This window comes from Canis lupus, chromosome 4, assembly GCF_011100685.1.
Source record: "Canis lupus familiaris isolate Mischka breed German Shepherd chromosome 4, alternate assembly UU_Cfam_GSD_1.0, whole genome shotgun sequence".
NCBI lineage: Eukaryota > Metazoa > Chordata > Mammalia > Carnivora > Canidae > Canis > Canis lupus.
In genome coordinates this window covers 36633199-36655329 of record NC_049225.1, presented here as the reverse complement: position 1 = coordinate 36655329, position 22131 = coordinate 36633199, and the positions used below count along the sequence as shown (strand labels likewise).

At 41.8% G+C, this 22131-nt stretch overlaps 1 long non-coding RNA gene across 1 annotated transcript in view; it reads left to right on the top strand.

Annotated features, from left to right (window-relative positions):
- LOC111095523 overlaps positions 1-15507 on the top strand; it is a 31236-nt gene extending 15729 nt beyond the window's left edge. The window contains exons 2-4 of the long non-coding RNA XR_005358099.1: positions 221-282; positions 14903-15006; positions 15449-15507. This is a non-coding gene — a long non-coding RNA (uncharacterized LOC111095523). The remainder of the gene's footprint in view (positions 1-220; positions 283-14902; positions 15007-15448) is intronic.
- Positions 15508-22131: the final 6624 nt, after the last annotated feature.

Below are 22131 nucleotides of genomic sequence, written 5' to 3'. Positions count from 1 at the left end.
GTGCCATTCTCAGAAACATGCATCACCCTTATGACTTGTTCAATCTCCTGCCTCATTTGGTGTTGGACTACAGGCTCTGTGGGCAAGGATATGCCTATCTGGGTCACTGTATTTCCTTTGCAGTGGAGAGCAGAACACCCCACTCTTGGCTTTGAGTGAGGGAAATGAACCCTAAGGTCACATTTTCTTTTTCTTTTCTTTTCTTTTTTTTTTTTTTTAGGTCACATTTTCTGATCAGAAGTTACTCTCCAATGGTTTCCACATCTCCTCCTGAGACTTCAGGTAAGTCTTATGGATACTTTCAGAGACTAATTGTAGCTATATCTACAAAAGGGCAGCAATTCCAAGGCTTGCAGTCATCCCTCATGAATATCCCAGGGGAATGTGAGTCTCTCAGGGGCCAGGAGCTGGGGCTGTCATGACTCCCCTCCTCATGTGGAATCTCCTTTTTTTTTTTTATTTATGTATTCATGAGAGACACAGGCAAAGGGAGGAGAAGCAGGCTCCATATAGGGAGCTTGATGCAGGACTCGATCCTGGGACTCCAGGATCACTCCCTGAGCCGAAGGCAGATGCTCAACCACTGAATCACCCAGGTGTTCCATGGAATCTCCTTTTAATGACATCCTTGGCCTTGACATTTTGGACTTGATTTTGTTGAAGGTGCCAACCAGTGAATTTCCTTATAACAGAAAATGTCCAAATCAAATGAGAGATGATTATATTCCAAAAGGGCAACCAGTACAGGCTTTGTACAGGCTAAAATTTGGATAAGATAAGGCAGAAGCAATGGGGCATGGATGCCTGGTCATATACACTTGTATGTGCATGTGAAGGTTGAGTACAGGGTATGCTCAATATAATGGAAACAGTAATTTAGAATGCTATAGAAGCAAGCATCTCCTGAAAAAATTTAACCAATGACATTATAGGGACCAAGACTGACTGAAAAATGGTAGGAAAACCAATATGCTCATCTGATCTGGAAAAACCCAGAAGTCAGGGTAACAGGAATGACACAAATCTGTCCAGAACCCAGAGACAGGCATAGGATCATCAAAAACACTCAGGTTATCCAAAAGCTGGGCCCAAATTGGACTTTTCTGGAAAGGGCTCTCCACATGCTGCCAAGGCTTCTGGGGACACATCCCTTCATCCCAATCATTTTGGGATCAGTCTCCCACCACTGTATGAAGGGCTTCATGTTAATATCTGGTTAGACACATAAAATACCAGAATGAATTGCAGAGAAGGAGGAATAAATATTTAGGTTAGAAAGCATGCAGTTTAATTTCACTCTTATTTCTCCGTCTTGGGACAGTTTATCCATCCTGTTTAACACAGGGGTTGGGAGCACCCTTATACCTTTCTTCCTTAGCATCATGGAGTCACAAAGGAGCTCACAGCTTCTTCCATCCAAGTATCTCCAATTGGAAACCCATCTTCTCCCCAGTGCTGGCTGAGGAACCAGTTCAAAGAGGTCCTCTGTCCCCCTTCAAGTAGCAAGGAAACCCTGTGGGGTTGGGAGCGGTAGGGAAAGCCAAGAGCCTTTCCAGGCCAAGCCACTTCTCATCAGTCAAAAGAAGGATAGTGAGTGGATGCTAGGTCTCTGGGGCTTATCTACATTAGCTTCTTGGCTTAAGGAAGCACTTGAGGTGCTGCATCTGCCAGATGCCAATGGCCACAAGGATGAAGGTCTGTAGAATGGACCACAATGACACTCACTGATTGGTGCTCTTATTGGTCTGCCAGAAAGGTACCTGGCTAGGACTGAATCGTCCTTCTCCTCCAAGAGCTGGAAGACTCACTCTCTGTGAGGTTACACATTCCTTGTCCCAACTGGGGCAGCCAAGCCCCTCACCCTCCAGTACTCCTGTTCCTTCTGGATCTGCTCTGTCTACTCCACTTGCTCTACTGGCTACTGCATGCACAGATGCTGCCAGGTCAGCTTGTTGTTGGCCGTAAATTCCACATAATCATTGGTGCATTCACCCAACTGCATGTCCAAGTGAATGGTCTGGGGAACAGGGAAGCCAAAGATGGTGGTGAGGGGCTCTGGCTCCATGCACTTGCCAGAAACCCAGCTTCCATGCCCCAGTGTGGACCTGAACTGGCAGTTCAGTTCCTTACGCTCAATGACTTGGGGACTGGCCCTGCTCCATCCAGGTGCTGAACACCAGATCAGGATCTTGCCTGCATGGAGTTTCATGTTCAAAAGACAGAAGGGATGAGACAACATGTTAGAAACAGAGGTCTAACTCAGTATTTGAGACAGGCTAGAAGTTCTGTGTTGGTGGGAGGCGACAATGGAGAGCCTGGGAGCATTGAGATGCAGAAGAGCTCTGAATCTCGCGCTATGGAAGCTTGGTCTTTACCCTAGGGATGGCAGGAAATAAGGGATTTCCTCTCAAAGTTTCCCTCTCAAGGTTCCCTCTCATCCTCATCCTGTGTACTTACTTCCTGTAAAGCCCCAGCCCTCCTCAGTAGGCACTGCTGTACCCTTCTCACCCCAGGGACTGAGATGTTGAGGCCTGAGATGGTGGACCTCTTGCCTGCCACACTCACTAACTTGCCAATATAGAGGAGGGCAAATTGGATGGACTCGATGTGAAGGCCGATTTGGCACTTTTGGGGAGACTAGGAGGTAGGTGATGGTGAAGCTGCCCTGAGGGGCTATACTGATGGATCAGAAGTTTCTAGAGGAATCAGCTTCCAGTGAGCACATGTACCTGCTTCTAGGAGAGGAAATCTGGGGGTATCCTAGTTCTAGATCCCCATAGGCCAGGCCAGAGGGGAGGATGTAAGGGAAATGGCATCAATTTGGGCTGGTAAGTCTCAGATCCCAGCATTGCCAATACACAATGTTCTGTAGTTTGCAAAGAACATGGCCCAGATCAATCCTTCTTGCCTGTGAGGAGACAGGCCCTCCTTTGAGAAATGGAAGGCTAGGCATTGATTCTGAAGGCTTGGGGAGCTGTAGGCCATCAAGACCTGTCTTACCTAGTTCTCAGTATCCTATCTAGTTCTCAGGGTCTTTCCCAAATATGAACAAATTGATCCACTGTGGAGAGGCCTGCTTCTTTTCTGTGGTGTGGTCTGTTAGCTCAGTCGTATAGTTTCTTAATGGAAAAAATAGTACAGAAGTTCCTCAAGAAATTAAAACTAGAACTACCATATGATCATCCAGCTTTCCCACTTCTGGGTATATATCCAAAGGAAATGGAACCATTACCTGGGAGAAATATCTTTACTCTCATGTTCATTGCAGCATTATTCACAATAGCCAAGGTATGAAAACAATTTAAGTGTCTGTCAATGAATGAACAGATCAAGAAAATGTGATATATGTATTCTCTCTTTATATACAATGGGATATTATTCAACCTTAAGAAAGAAGGAAATCCTATCATTTGCTATGACATGGATGAAAGTAGAGGGTGTTATACTAAGTGAAATAAGCCAGACAGAGAAAGACAAATACTGCCTAGTATTACTTATATGTAGAATGTTTAAAAAAAATAAAAAAGTCAAACTTACTGAAACAGAGTAGAAGAATGGTTTTCAGGGGCTGTAGGTTGGGAGATAAAGGGACACATGGGAGAGGAAGGAGTCAGGTACTAACATGCCCATGAGTCACTAAAAAGGAGCCTGAGCCCTTCTAGAAGAAAAAAAAACACAAACTCTGGATGATTTGGGAGATCCTAGAACAGAATGACATGTGTTGCTTCCCCAGGTGAAGCCCCAGAGAGTCCATGAAAGAATGGTGGTGTGGTGTGCGTAGGCAGGTGGGGTTCAATGTGGTGTAGAGCAGCAGGAGGGGTCCAGAATCAGCATTTATACACCAGACCTGAAGGTGTCTTGCGGCTGGCAGTGAAGGACACAGTAATGAAGGACACAGAAGTGACTTATGTTAGTTGACAACCAAGGATCAGAAACCCCTTCCCACACTTCCCGATAACTTGACACCCTTTAAATCCTCCAGAACTGAGAAGCAAGCCAATGGATGGATTAGGGGGCCCCTGAATTAACTGAGATTATGTTAATTAGAGAGAAATTAAGTCCTGTGCGTATGTGGAATAAATTGGTTCCTATCACCTAAGGTTTAAGTAATCGTAAAATTTCTTCCTGCTCTCTCATTTGTTACATACATAATTATATAGGCATCAAAAATTGTATATTTTGCTAGTACTTTATGTATGTATCTACCAATCTAAGATGGTATGTAGTACAGTTTAAAATGAGTATTAGTGGGTTAGCCACAAGGTGGTACTAGAAAGCTATCTTGGTCTCTTGGTGCTTCGACTGTTACAGATTTTACTAAGCAACTGTGAAGCACTGTAATAATGGCAGTAATCATAGTAAAAGTTGAAATAATGGAAGCATTGGGGTCATGTGAGGCAGTGTTTGTATTTGAAAATCATAAAAATAGACTCTCTGGAAGATGCTATCAAATAGTTTGTACTCTTCTACTTCTTCCTATCCATGTCATGTCATCATAGAACAACCTGATCATTACCTGAAGCATCAAACACTAATACATTCAGTACATACAGGAAAAATATAAATTGACATGCTCTCTTAAGCCATAGAGTTTTAACATTTAAATGAGTATTTTTACAAGATGTGTGCCTTAAAAACATCTGGAACATCCTGAAACCATCTCTCAAACCCAAAAAAGTTCAGCCCCCAAATGTGAACACAATAGTTCAGCAAAGGTATTGTGTAACTTCTGGAGCACTTGCTCTCATGCTGTGAATGAGGAAAGAGAAGTACCTCTTTCTGGTTTGTCGCTTTTTCTTTTCTTTTCTTTTCTTTTTTTCTTTTTTTTATCCTTTGTTCACTATTTTGTTTCTTAAATTCTTCACATGAATAAAATCATATGATAGTGGTCTTTCTCCAATTGGCTTATTTCGCTTAGCATTATACTTTCCAGCTCCATCTATGTTGTGGCAAATGGCAAGATTTCATTCTTTTTTATGGCTGAGTAATATTCCATTGTGTATAGGTACATATCTTCTTTGTCAGATTCAACTCTAGAGAACAAACAGTTGGTTACCAGAGGGGAAGGGGGATGGGTGAAATAGGTGAAGGGGATGAATAGTACACTTATCTCAATGAGCACTGAGTAATATATGGAACTGTTGAACCACTATATTGTACACCTGAAACTAACATAACACTGTATATTGATTACACTGGAATTAAAAGAAAAAAAAGTGCCTCTTTTAGGCAGTCTTGCTAGGTTCCATCCTTCTCCTCACCCCTCTCAAGTAAATGTAATTTTATTTATTTATTTATTTATTGTTATTTTATTTATTTATTTATTTATTTTTTATTTTTTAGTAAATGTAATTTTAAAGCGATATATAGTAAAAACAGAAGAGGTTTAGAATAGCTCACAGGGAAGAACTTTCTAAATACAAGGTTGGTAGAGAAGGGAAAGTACCATGTCACAACCCTGAAGACCACTTACTGGGAACATGGAGAGGTAGGCTTAAGAAGAAAGCAGTGACTTGATGTGATCCATGGGAGTCTAGTCCATGGTCTGGTAGCAGGGGAAATTTATTTTCCTAGGAACTGGAAGCACTATATGGATTTAAAGATAGGAGTGACATAAATATGTCAGCTGGCATATGTCCTTGCAGAATTTTAATGAAACCATGCTGTTAGGATGCCAGTCAAGAGTAGGTGCTAAAAATCAAGTGTGGAAATGATGACACTTTGAAGATTTAACTGTGTTTGTGAAAAGGATCAGATGGGAATCTATGGGAGGATGCAGCAGGGTGGGGGGAATGATGCCCCCAGTTTTCTCCCTCAGGAGACTGCTAAGAAGAACTTGAATGTGAAGAAGGGGAGTCTGTCGGTCCATGCAACCCTCTCTTGGGAACCCCTTTCTGGGGTCATCAGAAGAGAACATCAAAAACCCACTGGGAGAAGAAAGGTTTATCCCTGAATATTCAATGTTTCCATTTTATTAAAGAATATAGTTTTAATTTTCATATTAAGTTTTAACTTTACTCTCAGTATAGTTAACATACAGTACTATATTAGTTTCAGGTGTACAATGTAGTGGTTCAACACTTTCATACATCACCCAGTGCTCATCACCACAAGTGCCCTCCTTAATCCCCATCACCTATTTCCCCCCATACCGCACCCCTCTCTGCTGGTGACCATTGTTCCTCCTCTATAGTTAACAGTCTGTTTCTTGGTTTGTCTATGTCTCTCTCTCTTTTTAACTTTGCTTGTTTGTTTTGTTAAAGAATTCAATTTCTAAAGCCTAGGTCAAATGTATCCTTGCATGTAGATGAAGAAAAGGATTAGATATGTTTTTCTGTAGCTTGATAATGCATTTATATCCCACAAAATAATGAAGTTCTTTCCCCCATGGCACACTTAGTACTTTGCAGATATAATACTTTGTCTCTCACTGGTATTTTATTTTAAAATATTCACAAGCAATCACTGACTTTGAGTGGTGAATATGCGGATGCTCTTTGTACTACTCTACTTTTGGAGCATGTTTGAAACTGTTAAATTTTTAAAAAATCATTAAAGTTTTTTCCAACTTTTCCAACACATATCATGTTAGTAAACCCATTTCATATGTGAACCAGGTTAAGAGAGAGATGTTCCTTTAGGAAATGCAACCACCTTGTTTGATTGATTCATCCAAAAGCAGACAGAAAACTCAGAGCCTGAGAAGTGCACTGAATGTATCTAAAAACAGAACCTGCCTAGTAATCTCTGGGAGAAGAATAATGTTTAAGAATATTCCCTTGCCAGATGTTTTGGGGAAATTTCTTTCATGCCTGATTTGGCAAATTGACTCATGGCTAACACTGGAAGGGAAGGGGGCCACATGATTAAAAGGAGATTGTATTAGTCAGCTCAGGCTGCCATGCCACAAGACTGGGTGGCTTAAATAACCAAAGGTTATTTTCTCACAGTTGTGGAGGTTGGAAAGTCCCAGAGTAATGGCTGGCAGCATCTGGTTCTGGTGAGAGCTCTCTTCCTGGCTTACAGATGGATTCCTTCTTGCTGTGTGTTCATGTGACCTTTCTTTGGAGAGAGTGTGTGGCAAGGGAGGGAGCAATCTCTTTTGGGTCTCCTCCAATAAGGCACTAATCCCATCATGGGAATCCTCCTAGGCTCATCTAGCCCTAATTACCTTCCAAAGGCCCCATCTCCAAATTCCATCAGAGTGGGGCTTACGGTTTCAACATGTATATTTGAGGGGGCCACAACCATTCAATACCTAAGCCTGATGTAAAGAACTTCAGAGTAATGTGCTAAAATTTGTGTGGACTGTAACAAATTCAAGTGATTCAAGTCTCCACAAACTATTCCCTAACCTTAATCCTTTCATACTTCCTCTCCTGTGTGGCAACTAGTCTATCACTCAGAGTAGTGGAACCCAAGAAGTACACTGAATTCACATTAGTGCCTTCACACTTCAGTCCCTTCTCCTCCTACCCACAAGACCTATCTAATGGAACTATTTCTACAAAATTTTAAATCAATGCTAAGGGCTGAGTCTTTTGGGGGCATTTCCATTTTAATAGGGTATGTTAAAGAAGAACCTCCAAAATGAAGAAAAAAAATCTCCTCTACTATAATTTCAGGAAATGCTATATCTAATGAGGAGTTTGCAAACTTGGGATTTCATCTCATTAAATCACCACATAGAAGTAGTCAATATTCTCTTGGCTTATGAGACTGGCCTTTGTCAAGAATTAGGTAAGAGGTGGGCCGAGGACAATTTTACCTTGCCAATAATGGGTGAATGAAACTTTATGGCAAATTAATAATGGAATTTTAGAAATATCAGCTAGATCAAGTTATAGATGAGGAAATGAAAGTATAGCTTAGCTGGGTGAATTGCCCAATACCGCATAGCTCCTTGAAGATCCAAGACTAGAACACCTTTCTATTATACCATTTCACATGAATGCTCCAGTTCTGCTTCATATCATTAGACATCAAGACCAGCCTCTGGCAGCACACTTTCCCTCTAGACCTGTTAATGAGGAGGTGGATAAAGGGACTATTTCCTTACCAGCAGGCCTTTCATTTCTTAGCTCTGAGCAAGAAATTCTATAGTTTCATGCTGTGTTGGGCCTCAGAGATTTCTTTGTGGCTTCCTGTTAAAGCAAACCACACATGTTGAATTGCCAGCTGTTGCCACCCCACCTTCTCTATTCATAATTTACAACATCAGGCACTTTCCAGGTCTTGTTGCTTCCTTAATTATCAACACAATAAAATAACAAGCATAAGTCTATTCTACCTTCACAGGTTCCTGGGAAGGTCTCACTTCAGAGAGATCTATGGGGTCAGTGGAGAAATGCTGGATTTAGTACATGTTTCAGACATGAAGCCACCTTCTCTATCTCTTAGATCCCTTCTGATTATCCAGTGTGATTGTGGTAGATAGGCTGCTCCTGGACCATTTGGTCTAATGCAACTTTGACACTTGGCTGTTGGGAGCAGCCAGGAATGTGGAAACAGCATAGTGAATTCATTGCTTCCATGTTCATTTGAGTTTATGAAGAAAAGGCATATTAGCCCTTGGATGGATTAATAACAAGGAAGAATGTTAAAGGCATTTTGGGACATTGTAAAAATTTTCAAATACAAAGTAAATGGAGTATAATGAATCTCTTTCACCTAGCTTCAACAATCTGCCATTCTCAATCTATCCAACCTTTATACATTTCCCATTCTTAATTATTATCAATTTTAAAAATTAAAATATATGTACACTGAAATGCACAATTTTTAGCTATATAATTTAGAAATGGCTATACCCACGTAATCCATACCCCTATCATCTTCTTTTGGCACATTTAAAATATGTAAATTGGTAGGTAGGGAAATTGTATGCTTTAGCTTTTCTCATTTGCAAATCATGAAACATTGCTGTGGATGTTCCTCATTTGGGGGATCTTCCCTTTTGCCTCCTGTCCTCTCATTTCAGTGCTGCAAGATCAACCCTTTCTTCTTCACCCTTGTTTCTGATACTGTTTTTCTCTGCACAATTGGCTTTGGGTTTCTACCTACATCCTTGGATTTGAGGAGCCAAATGAGATTTCTAGTAATTTCCTTTTTCTTTTCTTTTCTTTTCTTTTTTTTTCTTTTCTTTTTTCTTTTCTTTCCTTTCTCTCTCTCTCTCTCTCTCTCTCTCTCTCTCTCTCTCTCTCTCTCTCTTGCTCTCTTTCAATTTTATTTATTTGAGAGAGAGAAAGTACAAGGAGGTTGGGGGAGAGGGAGAAGCAGGGATCCTCAGAGGGATCCCCCCTCTGAGCAGGGATCTCAGTGTGGAGCTTGATCCTAGGACCCTGGGATCATGACCTGAGCTGAAGGCAGACACTTAACTGAGTGACCCAGGTGCTCATCTAGTAATTTCTTCATTGGCTCCACCTGTCTCAGATAAGAAGCCTATTCTAATCTCCTCCCAGAATGCTACAGCCCAGCTCACTCTTGATTATTTTGCCTGATAGGAGAGAGAAATGGAGTGGTTAGTCCAACCTTCTTAGCCCACCCAGGGAACCAACTGGAAGGGAGAAGGGGCATAGAAGTAACAAATAAAATGCATTCTTTTTAATTACCCCAAGTCTAATGAATACAATATGAATGAAATGGAAAGGTATAAGAGAAATGCGTCAAGCTATTTCTGATAAAAAGAAAGGAAAGTGAAGTAGGGCTTTTGGGCTGAGCATCAGGGTGATAATTCTTGCTTTAAATCTCCCACCTGAGGCAGTATATTTCAGCCAGATACACAACTAGCTACATACTCATACCCTAGAAAAAACATACATTCACAAGAAGTTTTCTGAAGCAATATATATTTATGTAATATATTTCTCTATTTCATTAAGAAAAAAAAAAAAAAGCTTGTCACTGTTTCACTAAAATAATTTTGTAACCCTTAGTTACAGTTTGAAAACCACTGCCTAAAGTCTAAGACGGGGGTTGGGACTCCTCTCTCTGGTATTCTTGGTCTCATCATTTCCTTCACTGGGAGCCAGTTTGATCCTTCACAGAGTATGGTTTCTCAGCTTGAATCCAGGATACCTAGGCTCCTTATAAGAGATGATATTTAGCTAGGGATTATTTGAATCCAGCCAATACTGAGTATCTGCTAGAGGGAAGGCTCCTCTTCACAGCCTGCCAAACCCACCATAGCTAGGGTGGAGGCAGCTGGAGAGCCAGCCATTGTCCGAGGTAATGAGCGAATGCTGATGCTTCATAATTGTGCACATGCTCAGCCTGCCCACTAATTCCCTGTTGTGTTTGCCATACCCTCCAGCCACAGGAAGAAATACAAGCCTCTCATTGGGTGCTGTGTGTGCAAAGAAAGTACCAGGCCCGTTCTCCAGAAATTTAATTCAAGTTAGTAGAACTAACTTCCTATATCTGAACCCAGAAAGAAAAATATTATAAAAAAAGGTTGGATGATATTACCTATCCAATAATAACGGCCTTAGAAATATTATAGTGCATAGCATATATAGATTAGATTTTTTTACTTTTTAAAAATTATTGAAGTATAGTTGATATACAATGTTATATTAGTTCAGGTGTACAACATAGTGATTCAACAATTGTATACATTATTCAGTGCTCACATGGTAAGTATAGTCATTATCTGTCACTATACTTTGTTACAATATTATTGACCATATTTTCTATGCTGTCCTTTTAATCTCTGTGATTTATTTATTTTGTAGCTGGGATTGTGTATGTCTTAATTTCCTTCACCTATTTCACCCATCCCCCTCCCCTCCCCTCTGGTAACCACCAGTTTGTTTTCTGAATTTATGAGTCTGTTTCTGTTTGTTCATTGGTTTTGTTTTTTAAATTCCACATATAACTAAAATCACATGGTATTTATCTTTCTTTGTCTGACTTATTTCACTTAGCATAATACCCTCTAGGTTCATCCATGTTGTTGGCAAATGTCAAGATCTCATTATTTTTTATGGCTGAGTGATATATATATATATATATACATAATCTTTATCCATTCATCTACCAACAAACATTTGGTTTGCTTTCATGTCTTGGCTATTGCAAGTAATGCTGTAATAAACATAGAAATGCATTTATCTTTTTGAATTACAATTTTCATTTTCCTTAGGTTAATACCCAGAGGTGGAATTACTAGATCATATGATACTTCTATTTTTAGTTTTTGGAGGAACCTCTATACTGTTTTCTATAGTGACTCCACCAATTTACAACCCACCAATAGTGCATGAGGGTTCCTTTCTTCCACATCTCACATCCTCACCAACACTTACTTCTTGTCTTTTTTATTCTAGCCATGGTAGAGTTCTTTATATATCTTGGATATTGAACCCCTATTGGATATATCATTTGCAAATATCTCCTCTCATTTAGTAGATTGCCTTTTCATTTTCTTGATGGTTTCTTTCACTGTACAAAAGCTTTTTATTTTGATGTAGTCCCAATTGTTCATTTTTTCTTTTGTTTCCCTTGCCTGGGAGATATATCCAGAAGAATATCGCTATAGTTGATGTTCAAGAGATTACTGCTGATCCAGTTTTATATAAAAATATAATAATGGAAAACAACAACAACAACAAAACAAAAACAAAAAAATAATAATAATGGTTAAATTTCACCTGGCTCTTCCTGGTGATCCATATAATATGTTCTACATGAGTTACATCCTGGAATTTTTTCAATATCCCTATGAAATAAGTAATATGATAACCCTCATTCACAGATGGGGAAATTGAAACTCAAAGACGTTAAGTAACTTGTCCAAGATTACCCAGGAAGTAATCAGTTTTGTCAGGGGTTGAACTCAGGCTATCTCATTTCTGTGTGGACACAAAGATGTGCCACTTGATTCTTCTTTAAGAAAGTGCTTGTATCTTCAGCTGCCAGGAGTGCTGTCAATGTCAGCTTTCATCTGTCAAAATGTTTAGGGATTGATTCAGCCCCAAAGAAACTCCTTGACCTGAGTCACAGCCTTCTTAGAGCTGTTTATATCCAGTGACTGGTTTAGGTGGAGATATAAATGCCCCGCCATGGCAGGCCAACATAGGGCAACTCTGAAAGATCAGCTTAGCTCTAGAGCTTCCTTTCAGATCATCTAAGGTTGCCATCAGGTCTATACCAAGCTGTACTTTTCTGTCTGTCCAATCTTGTCTCCTTTGTCTTTTTCCCACATTCCTTTTGAGTAGTTTCCTTAGTAAATATTCTACACACCAAATTTTTTCTCTGCATATGCTTTCCTGAGGAAAAAAATAACTGTAGCAAGTGAAAATACTCCCAAAGGGTAGATCTTCAAGCTGTCATCCACTTTGTGCAGAGAGAAATGGCCCAAAGTTAGAATATATACAGAGTCATAGTAATGGCAAATGGCCTAGCCAGTTAGACAGGAACATGAAAGGAAGAAGAATGGAAGAATAGGGAGACAAGAATGGGTAGGGACATGTGAATGGACATATGGCAGTGGATGAAAAACATGTAGACCTTTCTATTATATATTAAAGTCCACCAAAGGGCATCTACCACAGAAGAGACACTAAGCAACCAAGTAGACAAAATGACTCAGCTAGATGTCAGATAGATCCTGTCATCAGCCAACCCAGTGCCAGCAAAATGGGCATAGAATAAAGTAGCTTTGGTGACAGAAATGGAGGCTATCCATGGACCTAACAACATGGGCACTAACTTAACAAAGCTAATGTCGCTGCTACTGCTTCCAAATATACAGCCTGCCATTAACAGAGACTAATGGTAGGCCCCCACTATGGCACTCATTCTTTTTTTTTTTTTTTTAATTTTATTTATTTATTCATGAGAGACACACAGAGAGGCAGAGACATAGGCAGAGGGAGAATAGGCTACCTGCGGGGAGCCTGATGCAGGACTTGATTCTGGGACCCCAGGATCACGACCTGAGCCAAAGGCAGACACTCAACCACTGAGCCACCCAGGTGCCCCAATGGCACCCGTTCTTTGAGGAGACTGACCATTTGATGGCAAGTTGAGTACATTGGATCACTTTTTCTCCAAAAGGGCCAGCAATTCATGCTCACACTGGACACACAGTCCTGGTATAGGTTTGCCTTTCCTACCTTCAGGTCTTCAGTCAATGTTACTAATCCAAAGGCTTACAGAGTGTTACTCTATTGACATGAGATCCCATAGAGCACTGAAACAAATCTGGTAACCCACATTACCTGAAGTGTAGGAATGGGCTCATGACCACAGGACCCACTGGTCATATCACATACTGCACCAGCAAGAAGCTGCTTGGAAAAAGTAGAACAGCCTCCTAGAAGCACAGCTGAAGTAGAACAGCCTTCTAGAAGCACAGCTGAAGTGCCATCTTGAAGGTGATACTTTATGAGAATGGTGAGCCACCCTCCAGGGCATGGCATATATGTTGAATCAAAGATTTCATACGGAGCTGCATCTGTGATAAGAAGTCTACATGGGTCAAAAAAACCAAAGGGTGGAAGCAGGAGTGACCACACTTGCCTCAACTTCCTATTGGGAAATGATCCATTTGGGAAATTTGTGCATCTTGTCCCCAAAGCTCTTGCCTCTGCAGGGTTAGAATTCCTCTTCTGCAGTGGAAGACCACCTCCACCAAGGATACAGATATCAGCAGGCAAGAAGAGTCACTATCTTGGCTGAGGTAATTGACACTAATCATCAAGAAGAGCAGTGCTCTAATTACATAATAGAGGCAAAGACAGTATGTTTAGCACACAGATGACTTATTTGAGCACTTCTTTGTTCTCCCTTCAGTTGTAACAGTAAATGAACAAGTGCAGCAATCACAGATGAGAATCTGGATTGTGTCACCAAGTAAACAGCCTAGACCAGCTCTTGAGGGTGAGGAGATCTAGACTTGCTAGTGGAGAAGGGAGACAATGATTAGCATTTGGGACCCTAGGACCTACAGGATTGTAATTTTTCCCACTAAACTTTCCTTTCTAAGATTCCCCCAGAAGGAGAGGCCCACCAGAATCGTGGAGAAGAGGCTCCCTCAATATATATGGACTGGATCCAGTGGCTCAAGGAGTGACTTGTGATGAACATGGAAATGTACCCCACAGTTCTCCCTTCAGGAAAGGACACCTGGGTGGCTCAGTGGTTGAGCATCTGCCCTTGGCTCAGGGCATGATCCTGGGACTCTGGGATTGAGTCCTACATCGGGCCTCCTTCATGGAACCTGCTTCTCCCTCTGTCTGTGTCTCTGCCTCTCTCTGTGTGTCTCTCATGAATAAATAAATAAAATCTTTAAAAAAAATAAAAAAAGACTTTTTGGGGTACCTGGGTGGCTCAGTGGTTGAGCGTCTGCCTTTGACTCAGGTTGTGATCCCGGGGTCCTGTGATCAAGTCTCACATCAGGCTCCCTGTGGGGATCCTGCTTCTCTCTCTGCCTATGTCTCTGCCTCTCTCTGTGTCTCTCATGAATAGATAAATAAAATCTTAAAAAAAAAAAAAAAAAAGGACTTGTAGCCCAGCTTCTAAGAGTGCTGTCAGAAGACAATCTTGAGCTGCCAGTCCATCGGGAACAGACTCTCTACTTGGGCATACTACTCTTGAATTTTTTGGATTTTCTTCCTCTCACTTCCCACCACCCCCACCACATAAATAAGGATGATAAATACCTTTCTCTACTCGATAGCATTAAGTAAGAAATTTAAACATTTAAATCAGTACTTACTGATTTGTCATAAGGGCTCAATAAAAGTTAATTGAGTTTTCGCAATTCTACTTTACTGTTTTCTCTCAGGAATTTACAACGTCATTTTATAATAAATAATTGGTACTGTGGATAGGGGAGGCAAGTCACCATTAAACTATGTAATTCTAATGATTTTACTCTCAAAATGTGTGCTTCAAGCTAAGAGAGCTCTGGAACATCATTGTGACCTGGAGAGGTGAAGGAAGGCTTCCTGAGGGGTATGGGAGCTTAGTTGGACTCAAAAACACCCTGCGGAGAGAAAGGTGAGCAGAGGGCACTGGGAGCAGGTGTGTGTGATTGTCCCATTCCAACTCTAGCATGTGGTCCTAAGCAGAATTTGGAAGGGCAAGTATCAGGTAATTAAGTTTGCACAGTGTTGTAATGGTTTTAACCAGTAACTTTAGACATATAAGACACTATAACTTATAATGTATACAGTATAGTGAAGTGTACTACAAAAATATGAAGTATTATTATAACCAAGAGGAATCTGAGAAGAAAAAAAACTGGATAAGGATATGTTAGGCTATGCACTCATCTGAGATAAATACATAAAACCTTTGAAATTGTGACATTAACCATACTGTTAGATTTATGGCCATGGGTATTGCTCTCATTCCAAGCGCCTACTTTACATTTATCATCTTTACATTCATCTGGCATCTCTATTTTCTTTTTTTTTTAATATTTATTTATTTATGATAGACATAGAGAGAGAGAGAAGCAGAGACACAGGAGGAGGGAGAAGCAGGCTCCATGCTGGGAGCCCGACGCGGGACTCGATCCCGTGACTCCAGGATCGCGCCCTGGGCCAAAGGCAGGAACCAAACCGCTGAGCTACCCAGGGATCCCCATCTATTTTCTTTTCTTTTTTTTAATTTATTTTTTATTGGTGTTCAATTTGCCAACATATAGAATAACACCCAGGGCTCATCCCATCAAGTGCCCCCCTCAGTGCCCGTCACCCAGTCACCCCCACCCCCCCACCCACCTCCCTTTCTACCACCCCTTGTTCGTTTCCCAGAGTTAGGAGTCTCTTATGTTCTGTCTCCCTTTCTGATATTTCCCTGGCATCTCTATTTTCAATGTCTTACAAATTTCTACCTCTTCTAGTAACCTTTTCAGCTGAAATTTCATGTGCTTCATATCAGCTCAGAAGCAAATTCTTTTCTGGAAGGTTGCATCTATCTGTTCAGCCATTTCTGAATTACCCAAGCATGAGCAAATGTTGTTTAGGAAGGTTGTCAAGATCTACTTTTTGTGTGTTCAGATTTAATTCAAGATGGTTTAAATTTAAACCTCCAGAGCTGTCATGCACATATTCTGTCAGGAGAAAAACATTCTTTGCTTTGAAATATAATTGGTTGAGGTTTAGATTCTGTTTTCTGTATATATGCAGTGTGCTTATGAAGAGATCTACTTGAATCCTGGAAAATAGTTTGGGTTTCCAGACCCTCCATACGTGTGTATTTAGAAAATGTTTGCCTCCTTTCTTTTCTTTTCTTTTCTTTTGCCCCAAACCATCAATTGTCTAGGAGGATTTGAGAGTAACAACTCCCATCTGGCTGTATGTCAGACAGTAGTAAAAGTTTTATTCTATGAAAAAATAGGAAAATAAAGATTCTAAAGATTTATTTATTTTTAAAGAGATTTTATTTATTTATTCACGAGAGACACAGAGAGAGGCAGAGACGTAGGCAGAGGGAGAAGCAGGCTCCCTGTGTAGAGCCTGATGCGGGACTTGATCCCAGGACCCTGGGATCACAATCTGAGCCAAAGGCAGATACTCAACCACTGAACTACCCAGGTACCCCTAAATATTTATTTTTTAGAAGCTTGAGCATTGGTCCTTGTTCTATTGTAGACAGAAATATTTGTGTTTACATTAGTGTCTTTTAAGCAAATACTATTGGATATATTGACAGAATTTTTCTAAGATGACATTCTATTCCTTGTATGAGTTATAAGTGCCCAGAGTCCTGGAAACATACAGAATTAAAAAGAACTGAAGTAGGAAGGAGTGGATGGGGCAGAGAGGGGGGAGAAGAGAGCAAAACCAGCTTCCTTCTAACCTGGTAGACAGTTTGAAGACATAGGGATGTCTTCTAGTTCTATAGCTGCATGACAAATGACCTCAAAACTTAGTGGCTTAAAACCACAACAAAATTTTATTACTGCTACGTATCTCTGGGGTCATCTTGGCTCAGTTGGACAGTTTTTGCTCAGGATCTAGAATCATCTGAAGACTCTCATTCACTGGTGTCTGGCATCTGGGCTGGGAAGGCTTGAACATCTGAGGCTCCTTGGGCAGCTCTGTCTTTACATGGTTTCTCTAACATGGCAGCTTAGTGTGGACCAAGGTCCCTGTCCCAAGTGAGAGAATGGAATTGGTAGTATCTTTTCTCGTTTGGCCTCAGAAGTCAAGAGAGTCATAAAGGCCCACTCTGGTTCACGGGGAGGCAGACAGACTCCATGTCTTAATGAGAGGTGCACCAAAAAATCTGCAGATGTGTTTTATTTTTTTACTTTTTATTTTTTTTGTATATTTTTAAATTGGAGTTCGATTTGTCAACATATAGCTTAATACCCAGTGCTCATCCTGTCAAGTGTCCCCTTGTCACCCAGTCACCCCAAACCCCGCCCACCTCCCTTTCCACCACCCCTTGTTTGTTTCCCAGAATTAGGTATGTCTCATGTCCTGTCACCCTCTCTGATATTTCCCACTCATTTTCTCTCCTTTCCCCTTATAATCCCTTTCACTATTTCTTATATACCCCATATGAGTGAAACCATATGATGATTGTCCTTCTCCGATGGACTTACTTCACTCAGCATAATACCCTCCAGTTCCATCCACATGGAAGCAAATGGTGGATATTTGTCCTTTCTGATGGCTGAGTAATATCCCATTGTATATATAGACCAAACCTTCTTTATCCATCATTTGTCCATGGACACAGAGGCTCCTTCCTCAGTTTGGCTATTGTGGACATTGCTGCTATAAACATTGGGGTGCAGGTGTCCTGGCATTTCACTGCATCTGTATCTTTGGGGTAAATCCCCAGCAGTGCAATTGCTGGGTCAAAGGGCAGTTCTAATTTTAACTCTTTGAGGAACCTCCACACAGTTTTCCAGAGTGGCTGCACCAGGTCACATTCCTACCAAGAGTGCAAGAGGCTTCTCCTTTCTCCACATCCTCTCCAACATTTGTTGTTTCCTGCCTTGTTAATTTTCCCCATTCTCATTGGTGTGAGGTGGTATCTCATTGTGGTTTTGATTTGTATTTCCCTGATGGCAAGTGATGCAGAGCATTTTCTCATGTGCTTGTTGGCCGTGTCTATGTCTTCTTTGGTGAAATTTCTATTCATGTCTTCTGCCCATTTCATGATTGGATTGTTTGTTTCTTGGGTGTTGAGTTTAATAAGTTCTTTATAGATCTTGGAAACTAGCCCTTTATCTGATACGTCATTTACAAATATCTTCTCCCATTCTGTAGGTTGTCTTAGTTTTGTTTACTGTTTCTTTTGCTGTGCAGAAGCTTCTTATCTTGATGAAGTCCCAATAGTTCATTTTTGCTTTTGTTTCTCTTGCCTTCGTGGATGTATCTTGCAAGAAGTTACTGTGGCCGAGTTCAAAAAGGGTGTTGTGTGTGTTCTCCTCTAGGATTTTGATGGAATCCTGTCTCACATTTAGATCTTTCATCCATTTTGAGTTTCTCTTTGTGTATGGTGCAAGAGAGTGGTCTAGTTTCATTCTTCTGCATGTGGATGTCCAATTTTCCCAGCACCATTTATTGAAGAGACTATCTTTCTTCCAGTGGATAGTCTTTCCTCCTTTGTCGAATATTAGTTGACCATAAAGTTGAGGGTCCACTTCTGGATTCTCTATTCTGTTCCATTGATCTAGGTGTCTGTTTTGTGCCAGTACCACACTGTCTTGATGACCACAGCTTTGTAGTACAACCTGAAATCTGGCATTGTGGTGCCCCTGGCTTTGGTTTTCTTTTTCAATATTCCCCTGGCTATTCAGGGTTTTTTCTGATTCCACACAAATATTAAGATGATTTGTTCTAACTCTCTGAAGAAAGCCCATGGGATTTTGTTTTTTTTTGTTTGTTTGTTTGTTTTAATTTTTATTTATTTATGATACTCACACACAGAGAGAGAGAGAGAGAGAGGCAGAGACATAGGCAGAGGGAGAAGCAGGCTCCATGCACTGGGAGCCCGACGTGGGATTCGATCCCGGGTCTCCAGGATCGCGCCCTGGGCCAAAGGCAGGCGCCAAACTGCTGCGCCACCCAGGGATCCCCAGCCCATGGGATTTTGATAGGGATTGCATTGAATGTGTAAACTGCCCTGGGTAGCATAGACATTTTCACAATATTAATTCTGCCAATCCATGAGCATGGAATATTTTTCCATCTCTTTGGGTCTTCCTCAATTTCTTTCAAAAGTGTTCTGTTGTTTTTAGGGTATAGATCCTTTACCTCTTTGGTTAGGTTTATTCCTAGGTATCTTATGGTTTTGGGTGCAATTGTAAATGGGGTTGACTCCTTAATTTCTCTTTCTTCAGTTTCATTGTTAATGTATAGAAATGCCACTGACTTCTGGGCATTGATTTTGTATCCTGCCACACTGCCGATTTGCTGTATGAGTTCTAACAATCTTGGGGTGGAGTCTTTTGGGTTTTCTATGTCCAGTATCACGTCATCTGCAGAGAGGGAGAGTTTGACTTCTTCTTTGCCAATTTGAATGCCTTTTATGTCTTTTTGTTGTCTGATTGCTGAGGCTAGGACTTCCAGTACTATGTTGAATAGCAGTGGTGAGAGTGGACATCCCTGTCTTGTTCCTGATCTTAGGGGAAAGGCTCCCAGTATTTCCCCATTGAGAATTATATTTGCTGCGGGCTTTTCGTAGATGGCTTTTAAGATGCTGAAGAATGTTCCCTCTATCCCTACCCTCTGAAGAGTTTTGATCAGGAATGGATGCTGTATTTTGTCAAATGCTTTCTCTGCATCTATTGAGAGGATCATATGGTTCTTGTTTTTTCTCTTGCTGATATGATCAATCACATTGATTGCTTTACGAGTGTTGAACCAGCCTTGCATCCCGAGGATAAATCCCACTTGGTCATGGTGAATAATCTTCTTAATGTATTGTTGGATCCTATTGGCTAGTATCATGTTGAGAATTTTTGCATCCATGTTCATCAGGGATATTGGTCTATAATTCTCCTTTTTGGTGGGGTCTTTGGTTTGGGAATTAAGGTGATGCTGGCCTCATAAAATGAGTTTGGAAGTATTCCATCCCTTTGTATCTTTCGGAACAGCTTTAGCAGAATAGGGATTGTCTCTTCTTTAAATGTTTGATAGAATTCCCCGGGGAAGCCATCTGACTCTGGAGTTTTGTGTCTTGGGAGGTTTTTGATGACTGCTTCAATTTCCTCCCTGGTTATTGGCCTGTTCAGGCTTTCTATTTCTTCCTGCTGCAATTTTGGTAGTTTGTGGTTTTCCAGAAATGCATCCATTTCTTCTAGATTGCCTAATTTATGGCATATAGGTGCTCATAATGTGTTTTAAAAATTGCTTATATTTCCTTGATATGGGTTGTGATCGCTCCTTTTTCATTTGTGATTTTACTAATTTGAGTCTTTTTTAAAGATTATTTATTTATTTATTTGTTTATTTATTTACTTATTTATTTATTTATGATAGACACACACAGAGAGAGAGGCAGAGACACAGGCAGAGGGAGAAGCAGGCTCCATGAAGGGAGCCTGATGTGGGAGTCGATCCAGGGACTCCAGGATCGCGCCCGGGCCAAAGGCAGGCACCAAATCGCTGAGCCACCCAGGGATCCCCGTGTTTTTTCTTTTTAATAAGGCTGGCTAATGGTTTATCTATCTTATTAATTCTTTCAAAGAACCAACTCCTGGTTTGGTTGATCTGTTCTACAGTTCTTCTGGTCTCTATTTTATTGAGTTCTGCTTGAATTTTTATTAACTGTCTTCTTCTGCTTGGTGTAGGTTTTATTTACTGTTCTTTCTCCAGTTCCTTTAGGTGCAAGGTTAGCTTGTGTATTTGATTTTTTTCCAATTTTTTGAGGGATGCTTGTACTGCAATGTATTTCCCTCCTAGGACTGCTTTTGCTGTATCCCAAAGATTTTGATGCAAATGTGTATTAAAACTACCACAGGAATTCTCAGACCTCTGACAGAAAGCCTGGGACAGAATACTGAGTCATACCCTACATCACAAATTGGTTCATTGCGGTTCCCCTTCAGCTGTGGCGGAAGGATACCGTCGTGCTAAGTGCTCCTGCTCTGGAGTTAGACTGCCTGCCTGGGCTTGCCTCTGCCCTGACACTTGCTAAGCCTGGAGCTTTAAGCAGGTCTGGGTGCTTCAGTTTTCTTATCTGTAAATTGGGGATAATGAGAGCTAACATTTGTTGAGTACTTAGTAGGTGTCAAGACATTGTTCTAAGTGCATTATATACTATCTCATTTTATAACCAAGATACCCTATGAGGTAGTTACCTACCTCCTAAAACGTAAGGTTGATAATAATAGAGGTATCATTCAGGTCTGTAGTGAAATGAGACCATCTATTATGTTCGCTCTTGATGTTAATAAAACTGTTGGGGGCAAAAACGAGTGACATCAGGTCAGGAGCTGTTTCCACAAATGGACCGAGCGTGCGCAGTGCCGCACAGGAGGGCAGGTTGTCCACGGCATAGTGCCGAAGACAGTCGGAGCTAAGGAGGGTCAGGTTTCTTGACAGGTGTTAAAATGCACAACCCCCCCGACATTCCGGGTCTCATCAGGGGCCAGGGGTACAGAATCCAGCGCAGTCTTGCAGATTGGGACCAGGAGTACAGCTTTGAATCCGCAAAACGGGGAGTGTTCATCTTTTCCCTGAAAAGAGATCCGCGCCTCGGGGCAGTGGGAGGAGTCGTGGCGGGGCACGGCCGCGGCTGCCTTGCGTGCTCGTGCTCGTGCTCGTGCTCGTGCTCGGGCGTCGGGTCGCGCTGCGGCGGGGTCCACGGGGCTGACAGCCCTCCAGGGGCCTCCCCCTGCGCCCTGCGGCTCCCGGCCACCCTCGGCTCCCAGCTCACCATCCACCTTCCCCCTCCGTCTCCGCCACGGTACCGACTCCGACGGCCTCGCGCCCGGCCCCCAGCCCCGGCAAACCCGGAGGGCTGGAGTCCCGCGCCCGGAGCCCGCGGCGGCCACTGGGCACGCTCCGTTGCCGGGCAGCGGGCAGGGTCGGGGCTGCCCGCCTCGCGGATCCCCGGGGCCGCGCGTCCTCCTCCTCCCCAGCAGGCGGCGGCGGCGTTGGCGGCGTTGGCGGCGTTGGCGGCGGGGACACGCCCGGCACCGGGAGGAGGAGC